The sequence below is a fragment of the Pelodiscus sinensis genome, chromosome 29, assembly GCF_049634645.1.
Source record: "Pelodiscus sinensis isolate JC-2024 chromosome 29, ASM4963464v1, whole genome shotgun sequence".
In the NCBI taxonomy this organism is placed as follows: Eukaryota; Metazoa; Chordata; order Testudines; family Trionychidae; genus Pelodiscus; species Pelodiscus sinensis.
Window position 1 is genome coordinate 11,684,069 of NC_134739.1, and position 11,833 is coordinate 11,695,901.

Sequence of the window (11,833 nt, forward strand, 5' to 3'; positions counted from 1 at the left end):
GTCTTTAACCACCCTGATAGTTAAGAAGTTTTTCCTAATGTCCAGCCTAAACCTCCCTTACTGCAGTTTAAGCCCATTGCTTCTTGTCCGGTCCTCAGAGGCCGAGAACAATTTCCCCTCTTCTTCCTGTGATACCCTTTTAGAGACCTGAAAACCGTTATCATGTCCCCTCTCACGTCAAACTCTTTAACCACTTCCCCCGAGCCCTAGATAGGATACATGCCTCATTCTTTGCAAAGCACGGAGACTGAAAGATGAAAATCCTACAGATCTAGGAGCCACTATTGTAAGTTTCGACAGGCAGCTACACTGGATGTGTACCTAAGACTGCTCTTGTCGTGTGTGTGCACAAGACCATGTGCTCTGTGCATGCATGTGCATTGGTTCTGGGCATGTGTCCAGTGTTTGTGTGCACCTGCGTGTGCATTTGGCGGAAAACATTGGCACGATGAGTTATGTTTTGTGTACGTGCATCCAAATGTGCCTTGGTTGCAAGCGTGGGTGTGGTGTCCACGTGAGTGTGTGCAAACTCTGTTTGAATGTGCAACGTGGAAGCCTGCCAGTGTGTGTGTGTGTGCGTGTGTGTAGTGCTTGTGGACTGACACACACCTCATTCAAACTAGTCCTCCAGCAAGCACCTGCTAGCCTGGAAGCTGGTGCATTTCAAAGGGCCAGGCTAGTAGATGGTAGTGGATGCAAGCACTAGAGAGGGGCGGAGGAGATCTGGCTTCGCCACAGACTCTTTGTGTGACCTTAGCAAAGTCACTTATATCCCCCCAGCCTCAGTTCCCCATCTGTAAAACAGGGCTCACACCTGCCTCACACAGGTATCAGGGTGGGAAAAAAAGGCCATGAACAAATATAAAGACCAGCTAAATATCTAATAGAGTTGGTTTTCCTCGGAGGAATTTTGACATTGCCATGTGCCCCAAATCAAAGCAAAAGGTCAAAAGACGGGAACTTATTTAGAAACGAAACATTCTAAAACGTTAACTCAGAAATGTCACCGTTTTCCAGCGCAGGGTCCTCATGATGCAGGGCCGCCACTCAGCGGGGAGACCACAGTGCATCCTGGGAGGTGAAGGCCAGGTAGGGAGGACGACTGAGGGGGGGAACAGGCATAAGGGAGCTGGAACTACAACTCCCACGAGACACTGCAGCCACTTGGCCGGGCCACAAAGATTATTAGGCAGCCGCTCCCAAACTAACCATTTTGTGTTGACTTTCCCCATGGAAAATTTTCCCAACATTGATCTTGCCCCACAGAGAAACTAGATTTGTTTAACCCACCCCATTTTCAGGGGTGAGGGGGAGGGGAATGTTTCGCTTGAAATGTTTCCATCAGCCCTAGAGTGCTGATAGCTAGAACTCACTGGTAGCAGGTGGTACTGATGCAGCTCCAGCTTCCCCATTAAAACTTTGATTAAAACTTTCCATCACTACTCATCAAACCCCGCCAGGGAGACTTGGAGTTATTTAAGATCCTTGCATGTGGAGTCTTTAACATCCTGGCGGGAGGCTTTTCTAAAAGATTGGCTCCCGTTCTGCTGTGGAACTTACGTGGCGAGGGAGACTCATTCTCTTCACCGTGAGAATGACTGAGTGGGCGTCTGGCCGGCGTTGTGCAGCAGGTCAGACTCGGTGGTCATGGGGTTCGTTCTGGCCTTTGCGCTCTCTCTCTGAAATGCCCATCTTAAAACCTCAGGATCCCCAGTAGTGCTCCCGGTAAGCTGGCCGCTAGTGAAGCCGCTTGGGAGAGATGTCAATGCAGCCCAGCTGATTAACAGAGCACCCACAGCTGGGTGTGTGTTTATGCAGGTGGTGCACATCCTCACATGCCTCAGTGTGTTTAAAATTTATTCTGCACATGGATGGAAAAGATTAGAGGAAACATCGGTGCCCAGCCGGTGTAAATCAGCGCGACTCTACTGAGGTTGTTGATTGCCACCAGCCAAGGACCTGGCCCGAGAACCATGCCTGAGCCACAATAAATAGGCTGTTCTCGCCACCACAGGGTACGACCAAGAAGGGGGCGTCTACAGCCCCAGGAAATAGGGAAGGGAGGGGCCTTGGACACCAACCCGCTGATTTCAGGAGCTGCCAATGGCAGAGGGGAAGCGGAGAACGAGGGCCTGACTGCCTGGATCAGCAGCACCTAAGGGGGCATGCGCAGGTCATTCTGCAACGCTCTGGCTCTGCCGAGCAAGCGGCTCGGCCCACGTGCTCTGCTAACCCCTGCCTGGCCCGTTTCTCACCATCCTGCTCCTTTAGCCGGATCAAGAGCCCTTGGGGACAGAAGGCAAACCCCAGAGCTGGTCGCATTCAAGGGTACCACCCCACCTGCTTGCAGGGTGCTGCCGGTAACGATCCGCAAAGCTACATCCTCCTCCACACTTCCCCAGAGACTCACTGCGCTGTTCTGAGCTGAGACACGGCCTCCCGCACTGACCAGTCCTGTCTCCTTGTGTAAGGCCAAGAGGCAGAACTGAACCGGGGACCTCTGGGAGCTTAGCGCAGGAGCCTCTCCAGCTGGAAGCGAAGGCTGTAGAGCAAACTCATTCTCCCTCCAAGTGCCACAACACGAGCGAGTGAACCCCACCCACTAGGCGAGTGTATAACACTTGCACTCCCCCATGGGCCTCTTGGCCTCCATCTTGCTTTGGGGCAGAAACGATCTTTCTTGTTCAGTGTTTGTACAGCACCAAGCACCCTCCAATCCTGACCTACCACTGCAGCGCCCAGGGGGCACAGGGATAGAAATAAGCAGCAATGAGAGAACTCATTTGCCTGAAGCATTCCAACACGACTGGCACTACCTGCTGAGTGTTCTATCCACGCCCGGGGGACTTTAGCACCAGCATTGCTTTTTCACAAAAAAAAAGGGTCTTTTTTGGTAAAAACCTCCCAGAAACAGCTGATGAAAATTCTGGCTTTCATTGACTATTTGCAAGTTTTCCTCAGCAAACACCCATCATTTCCCATTTCTCCTGTGTCAAAAACCGTCCCTTTTGGGCTTTGGACTGGGGGGGAGGGGAGGGAGGGAATCTTTTTGTGATTTGTTTCAGGCAAAAGCTGAAAAGTTCTGTGAAAAGTGTCACGATTTTTTTCCCCCGATGGGAAATAAAAATCCCTTTTCCAGTCAGCCCTCGAGCACAAGATTCACCAGCAACGCATCGCTTCTAAAAACGGACACCGTGGTGAGGCCCGGGAGTTCGTGACGCTGGTTTTAATAATATCTGGCTCTCAGAGAATGCTTTTCAGCAGGCATCCTCCTCACAACACGCCTCTGAGCTAGAGCAGGTGGGAAACTGAGGCACGGAGACTATAAGTGACTTGACCAAGATCACCCGGGAAGTGTAAGGCAGAGCAGGGACTCAAACCGGTCTCTGGCGAGCACCCACACCACTGCACAATCCCGTCTCGGCTCACTTCGCCCATTGAGCTCTGAGCCCCGCCTGTTCCGTACGGTTTGTCGTGGCCGGTCTTTGCTAGGACATAAGGTGTGGTTTTGTCACACAGTAGCTAATTAGCAGGTGGCATTGTTCTAGTGTAGATAAGCGAGCCGTGGCGTTAACACCTGTGAGCACGTCACTGCAGGAGCTTTTCGTCTCAGCTAGAGTTTGCCACTCGGTTGTGCCTTTCCTGTGTCAATACTTGGTTGGAGTCCGTTTGGATCACCGCAAAAGCCCGAGTTAGTGGCTTGCAGGGATTTCAAACGGTAGAACTCCCACCAGCTGGAAGGGGAGCCGAATTAGGGCAACATGGAAACCACCCCCTCGTACCTGCCACCCCCAGGCCTGCCTGTGCTCTCACCACTGGACCATGCTACCTCCCCCAGAGCCGCTGAGAACAAGAAGGGCCCGATGCTGGGGAAACCGATCATGCAGCACTTGGCCCTCCGAGCGCCTGAAACTCCTGGGCTGGCAGCATCAAATCCCCTTTGCACGGCTTAAAGGAAGAGCATGGAGCCGCTCCCCTCCCCCCCCACCCCTGTCACTCTGCAGAAGGCTCCTGGCTCCCCCGCAGCCCGCCCCCACTGGGGCTCAGGTGGTAGCTGCAGCTCGGAGGCTCGTGACACACAGAGCTGTGAGTCACCCAGGGCCCGCCAGGCCTGCGTGGCGACTGTTAGCACAGGGGCACTGGAGCGATGAGCCCAGGCCTGCTCCGGCCGGGGGCTGGGAATGCACCAGCGCCGTCGGGGGGAGAGCCCCCCCGCTCTAGGGAGAGCGGGAAGCTGTCGCCAGCCCCTCCGGAGGCAGCTGGACTCTGCTCCTTGGGCATTGGACACCCCCACTGCAGGGATGGGGCCACCGGGGCGACCTGAGGCTGTGCTCTGGAGAGCAAAGGACAGCTGCTTGGGGGGACCCTGATGAGTATGGGGGGGGCTGGCTGGGAACCCCCCCAAAGAGAGGCCCTGCAGAGCAAGGGGCAGGCTCAGAGTTAAAATAAAAGCTAAGTTGGGGCGATTCCTAGCCCCCCCCGGCTTGAAAGGAATCACCCAAAGATCACGAGATATTGACAGAGCTCTCGGGCCTCCCTCGACAGCTGGCGACCCCCGGGGAGGGATGGGGTTTGCCGGCTCGTCACCTGGTAGATGGCACGGGCAGTGCCCGGGGAGCTCCGAGCTACGCTGGAGCCCATGCGGGAAGGAGCCGGGATCCCCTACAGCCTTTCGGGCCCACGCGCGCCTCGGCAAGCCGGCCAGTCATGCTGCATTAAAAGCCCCCCCAACTTCGGGGCTTGTCCGGAGCTGGGATGGCAGAGCTAGGGGGCGACTTGCCCACAAAGGGGGTAGGGTTCGCTTCCCCCGTGAGCACCCTGCTGCTGTCCCCCGGCACCAAGCCGGCAGCGGGGCAGGGTCTGGCAGAGGGCTGGCATGGTGGAGTGGAAGGTTGTTATGGCAACAGGTCCTTTTCGATTGTTGTTAAACAATCTTGGAACTTTTTTTTTTTTTTTAAGCCGCAGGAGGTTTTTCCTTGGTGAATTCTCCGCGGCAAGCGCTCAGCACGACCGGTTTCCTGGCCACCCACCAGAGAGCCGTGGGTTTGCAAGAAGCCTCCCCCCTCCACTGGCACATTCTCCCCCCCCCCTTCCAGTTTCCTCCCGGGGTGGAGGGCACATGCAGCTGCTCGTGCCTTGCGGGAAGCAAACCTGGCAGGTGATTGACCGGCAGCTCAGCGCAGGGACTCTGGGGATGTGGCCAGGGCAGGGGGAACTGCAGGTTGGGGTTGGGAGGAAGGGGTATTAGCAGACCCCTGCGCATCCGGGGGCAGGGCAGGGATAGCAGGGGGGCAGGATGCACCTTGGAAAACATAAACCCAACGATGCCTATAAAAAGCACTGGGTCTACACCAGCTGCTCCCACTCACAGGCCTTGGAGTCACTGTGGGCAGCGCTCCGACCACGTCAACAAAGCAACGAGACGCCAGGGAATCGGGAGGCGAGGCAGAAAGCATCCTCTTGCCGCTTTGCGAGCCCCCGGCACGCCCCCAGCCGGAGCAGACGTGGTCGCCCCGTCTCAAGTGAGGGGCATTGGCCTTGGCCAAGGGGCCGACGGGCGATCGGTCGTTGCCGCGTGCGACCGTCTTCCGTGGGAGCCGGGGACCCTCAGGCAGCCCGTAAGGCCGATCCTCGAGCCACAAGTGCTGTTCCAGTGAGGACAGACGTTCCCAGGGACAGCAGGAGGCTGCTGGCCATGAGGAGGAGCCAGTCTCCCCTCCCCCCCGCGCCTCTTTTCAGCTCGCTGGCGGGGAATTCAAAATGCAGGGAGCCACCGCGTCGGACCTGTCGCCAGGTTGAGCCATCCTGGCCCAGGGTCTCCCAAGTGTCAACGGCATCCCCACAAACGGCCATCACTATCACACCCCTCCACACCCCTCGACACCCCACACACAGCCATCACTATCACACCCCTCTCCATCCCCTAACCACACCCATCGCAAACACCCCTCGACACCCCACACACAGCCATCACTATCACACCCCTCCACACCCCTCTCCATCCCCTAACCACACCCATCGCAAACACCCCTCGACACCCCACACACAGCCATCACTATCACACCCCTCCACACCCCTCTCCATCCCCTAACCACACCCATCGCATACACCCCTCGACACCCCTTACACAGCCATCACAAACATGTCCTTCGACACCCCTCCCCATCTTCTAACACACCCCTAACAGCCATCACAAACACACCGCTCCCCGTCCCCTAACACAGCCATCACAAACACACCCCCAACACACCCCGACACCCCTCTCATCCCCTAACCACACCCCTAACAGCCATCACAAACACACCGCTCCCCGTCCTCTAACACAGCCATCACAAACACACCCCAACACACCCCTCGACACCCCTCTCATCCCCTAACCACACCCATTGCAAACACCCCTCGACACTCCTCCCCATCTCCTAACACACCCCTAACAGCCATCACAAACACACCGCTCCCCGTCCCCTAACACAGCCATCACAAACACACCCCCAACACACCCCGACACCCCTCTCATCCCCTAACCACACCCATTGCAAACACCCCTCGACACTCCTCCCCATCTCCTAACACACCCCTAACAGCCATCACAAACACACCCCTCCCCATCGCCTAACAGCGATCACAAACACACACCCAACACACCCCTTGACACCCCTCTCCATCCCCTAACCACACCCATCGCAAACACCCCTCGACACCTCCCACACAGCCATCACTATCACACCCCTCCACACTCCTCTCCATCCCCTAACCACACCCATCACAAACACCCCTCGACACCCCCCACACAGCCATCACTATCACACCCCTCCACACCCCTCCCCATCTCCTAACACACCCCTCCCCGTCCCCTAACACAGCCATCACAAACACACCCCCAACACACCCCTCGACACCCCTCTCCATCCCCTAACCACACCCATGACAAACACCCCTCCACACCCATCACACTCCCATCTCCTAACACCTCATCACATCCCTTTACCCACCCTCACACACCCCATCCCAACCATGCCCCTCACACCCCCATTCCCTAACAACCCCCCTCACCGCTAACACAGCCATTCCAAACTCAGCCCCTCACACACCTCTGTCAAACACACCCCTCCCACCCCCCATGCCCTAACACTTCTCACACCTATGGGCATGTATTCATGGACACACCCTCACACACCACATACATGCATAACTCACACACATCTCACACACCCCTAATAGCCCTGTTCCCCCCCCCCCATCCCGACACACGCATGGGCACACAGATGCACATACAGGCATGGTCACACCAACGAGCACCCCCCTTATCACTAACCCTCCCCCCACATCACAACCCCTTCCCGGGCACTGGGCCCGGTCCTGCTCCTTTCGTCCGCTGACTCCCGCCGGCCGGCCAGCCGGGGGGCCAGAGAGAGCAGCCCCGGCTTTGGAGCTGGCGCAAACACGGCGCCTTGACTCCACAGCAATTTCTCTTGCAAAGAGCGAGTAAAAATAGCAGAACATTTCAGCTAATTGCCACTTACAGGCTCACTCTCGGCGAGGAATTAAATTACATTTTATTACTTTGATTTGCTTTGATGGAACATCACGGGGCTGCTTTCAGCTGAGAGAAGCCTTCAGCTCCAGGGCGGGAGGAGGCCCGAAAAGGAAGAGGAGGAGGGGGGCTCAGGAGCTGGGGTGGGGGGTTCAGGAAGGTGTTTGGGGGAGGGGCTTGGAAGGCAAGCTCTTTGGGGGAGGGGCTTGAGGAGAAGGGGAAATCTGGGGATGGGGAGAGGAAAGGCTATTGCTAAAGGGAGGGCACGTGGAGATGGAGAGAGGGGAGTTGAAATCCTGGCATGTGCTCCATTGTCCCCCATTTCCCCAGCTCCCCTACAACAGCCCCCCCAAAACCTCCCCGTGCAGCTCCCCCGGAGCAGCACAGATTACCAAGGGGCAGGTGCACTGACAATCCAGGCCTAGTTTCGGGTTAATTTCACCTGCACATGCTCAGTTCTACCCCAGGGCGAGGGGCGCTGCCCCGCCCCATGCGCCTCACAGACCCCTAGAACTGAAAGGGACCTCGAGAGATCAAGTCCAGTCCCCTGCCCTCACGGCAGGACCAAGCACCATCGAGATCTTCTCTGACAGGTGTCTGTCTCACCTGCTCTTCAATATCTCCAGTGATGGAGATTCCACAACCCCCCAAGGCAATTTATTCCAGTGTTTAACCACCCTGACAGGTACGAAGTTCTCCCTAATGTCCAACCTCAACCTCCCTGGCTGCAGTTTAAGCCCATTGCTTCTTGTCCTGTCCTCAGAGGCCAAGGAGAACAATTTTCCTCTCTCCTCCTTGCGACACCCTTTTAGGTACTTGAAAACTGTTGTCACGTCCCTTCTCAGTCTTCCCTTTTCTAAACTGAACAAGCCCAGTTCTTTCAGTCTTTCCTCGTAGCTCATGTTCTCTAGACCAGCAGTTCTCAAACTTTTTGGGCTCCGGAGCCCTTTCCATGCGTAAAAATTTATGCGGAGCCCCAGTGGTCCACTGATTGCATGTGTTGTACCTATCGATGGTTCCGGTTTGTCAACCGCGCGGAGCCCTGGGACTCTGCGGAGCAGTTTGAGAAACACTGCTCTAGACCTTTCATCATTCTTGTTGTGCTTCTCTGGACCTTCTCCAATTTCTCCACCTCTTTCTCGAAATGTGGCGACTGGAACCAGACACACTACTCCAGCTGAGGCCTAATCAGCGCAGCGCAGAGCAGAATGACTTCTCCTGTCTTGCTCACCCCACATAATGCCTCCCAGAGTGATGTTTGCTTGTTCTGCAAGTGTCACACCGTTGACTCATATTTATCTCCTGGTCCCCTAGTGCCCCTAGATCCCTTTTAGTAGGACTCCTTCCTAGACAGTCGCGTCCCATTTTGTACGTGTGAATTGGATTATTCCTTCCTAAGTGGAGCACTTTGCACAAACGCAAGGACAAATGCAGTCTGAGCCCCACATCCCTGGCCTGGCCCATACCGTGGGGCTTTTAGCGCTGTGCTGACATAGCCTCAGTGTCTGGCTTTTCCAGTCTCCCCTGCTGGGTCAGCCCGGCCCCGTGTTAACACACAGGGAAGGGTGAGCACAAGGATACCAGGCCGGGAGGCCAGAGTCTTGCCAGCGCACACACATCCAGTAGGCCTCCGGGCCCCCTCCTGCAGTCTCCAAACACACAACCCCCAACAGATCACACCGTGAACTGTAATCGCCCCCAGAGAAGGGATTAAACCAGCACCTGCTAGCCCGGCCCCGGACATGGCACGGAGATGCAGGAAGGCCAGGCTGGTACCTCACTGTCGGTACCTCCCCGGCAATCATCCCCTCCCCCATGTGGGTGTCAGTGTGGGGGGCCGGGCGATAGTCACGGGGGGTATGTCTACACTACCCCGCTATTTCGAACTAGGAGGGTAATGTAGGCATACCGCAATTGCAAATGAAGCCCGGGATTTGAATTTCCCGGGCTTCATTTGCATAAGCCGGGCGCCGCCATTTTTAAATGCCGGCTGGTTCGAACCCCGTGCCGCGCGGCTACACGCAGCACGAACTAGGTAGTTCGAACTAGGCTTCCTATTCCGAACTACCGTTACTCTGCGCGGCATGGGGTTCGAACCAGCCGGGATTTAAAAATGGCGGCGCCCGGCTTATGCAAATGAAGCTCGGGAAATTCAAATCCCGGGCTTCATTTGCAATTGCGGTATGCCTACATTACCCTCCTAGTTCGAAATAGCGGGGTAGTGTAGACATACCCTGGGTGTTCACGGGCCCAGCGATGGGCAGGGGGAGCTAATGTCAGTCATGCTTTTGGGTCAGTGGGTTTGCTCCCCCGTCTACTCTTGAAGGGGCAAGGAAGGTCTCAGACCCAGAGCACGAGGTGAAACAAGAGTGACACCCCCCCGCTTCCAAGGGACTAAAAAAAAACCCCCCACACACCTCCCCCCCCTCTCCCCCGAAAGGGACCAACAGGAAAAAAAATCAGTCAGGGCTGCACACGAGTGAGAAGCAAAAACAAAACCCTCGCTGAGGAGCAGAAAGACCCTCCCCACAGTCCCCTCGTACACCAGCACCTGGGGGGGGGGCAGGCAACTAGCCCCACCGTGGGGCCGATCAGCGCACCAGCATACGCTCCCCAATGCTGAGGGGGGGAGCCCTGAGCCACGGGGGCCACATCCAGCCCCCAGGCCTTAGGTTCCCCCCTCGGCTGGCCCATGCGCAGTGGGGAGCAAAGGTGCGAACACCCCGCTCCTCCCCAAGGTGTCCTGCGTGGTCTGCCATGGGGCTGCCCCCCCCAGCCAGGGAAGGCTGGTGCTGATTCCACCAAGGCTGGGAGGTGGGGCTGGGTCATGTGGGGGGGCGGGGGGGCAGCCATCAGCCCCTTCCCCTTCCCACAGAAATTCCTGCATCCATGCCTGCCTGGACTAATGCATCCTCCAAGCCAAGCCAATTTTTGGCTGCACCCTGCCCCGCGCCAGCCTCAGGGAAAAGGCTGCCTGCCCCCTGGGGCCATTTAGCCGGGGGAGGGGGACAAAGTGCCCAGCGGGGTTACACAATTCCTCTCCTGAGAGCCCTGGGGAGGCGGAGGCCAGAATTTCTCCTACCCCCCCGCCCATGTACTCCTGCCCCGCTGGGACCCCCCGCAGGGGTGAGAACATGGCTGGGTCCAGGGCTGGCCAGCAGGAGGGAAGGGCGGGGAGGGGGCGGGAAGGGGAATTCATCACAACTGAACTAGGGCCCCAAGCTCAAGGCCCCCCAAACCTCTGTAACTGAGCTGAAATGGGGGGGGGGGAATGAGACCGGAGGGCCCCAAAGTCCTCACCCTGGGCCTCCCCAGGGTCCCCAGCCTTTCTGCTCCCACTGCTGCCCAAGGGGGGGCCTGGCAGCTGCGGCGTAGTGGGGATGCCACCCCCAGTATCCCCCTTGTGAGCCCCCCAGCTCCCTCCCAAGTGCGTTTAAAACACGACTCCCCTTCTGGGGCCTAGTTTACCAGCCAGGTCTCCAGTTTCCAACAGCCTGGAGATTCCCACGGCCCCAGCTGGGCCAGGCCACGCGCCAGGGCAAGGCACCTTCCTCCGCTTCCATCTCCCCTGCGCCGCCCTTCTCCCTCCCCGCGTCCCGCCTGCCCCAGCCTAACTGGGTCACAGGTGGGGCTGAGGCCCATCTCCCCTTAAAGGGCCAGTCACCCCGTGACAGGCAGCCCGGCTGGGCCAAGTCCATTGGACACCTGACTGCATCCTGCCCGAAGGAGGGGGAGATGTGGAAAGACCCAGCACGGGGGGGGGGGGGGCATCCCCCCCACTTTTTACCAGCCAAAGGGTGACCAAGAGCGGGGAGGGGATGGAGAAAGCAAACGGGGGGGGTGAGGGGAGGCGGGAGAGGGACCAGAGGACTGGGTGATCCGTGGGTGTGGCCTATGGGGGAGGGTGATGCCAGGGGGTGGGGGGGCACAGTTCACATGCCAGTGGGCCCCACACCTTTTAGGAAGCTTCTGCAGTTCCTGCAGCAGCCCTGGGATGCTTGCAGAAATAGCGACACCCGCAGCGCAGATTGCTGGCCGGTGTCGAGTGGCGTGAATGCTGGGTTCTCTGTAACGGGAAGGCCTTCATTCGTGATTTGTGGACTTCAGTAACTCAGGCAGAAGCCAGAGGGCTGTGACGGAGGGGAGGGAGAGCTTCCATGACCTGCAAGGTGCAGGCGGTCAGACACGATCCCTTCTGACCTTAAAGCCTCGATTCCCTGGTGGAAGCCAGCCTGGTGAGAACCAACTGAAAACTTGGGACAACTTTGGGGTGTAACAAGTGGCCTCCCTTTCTCCCCC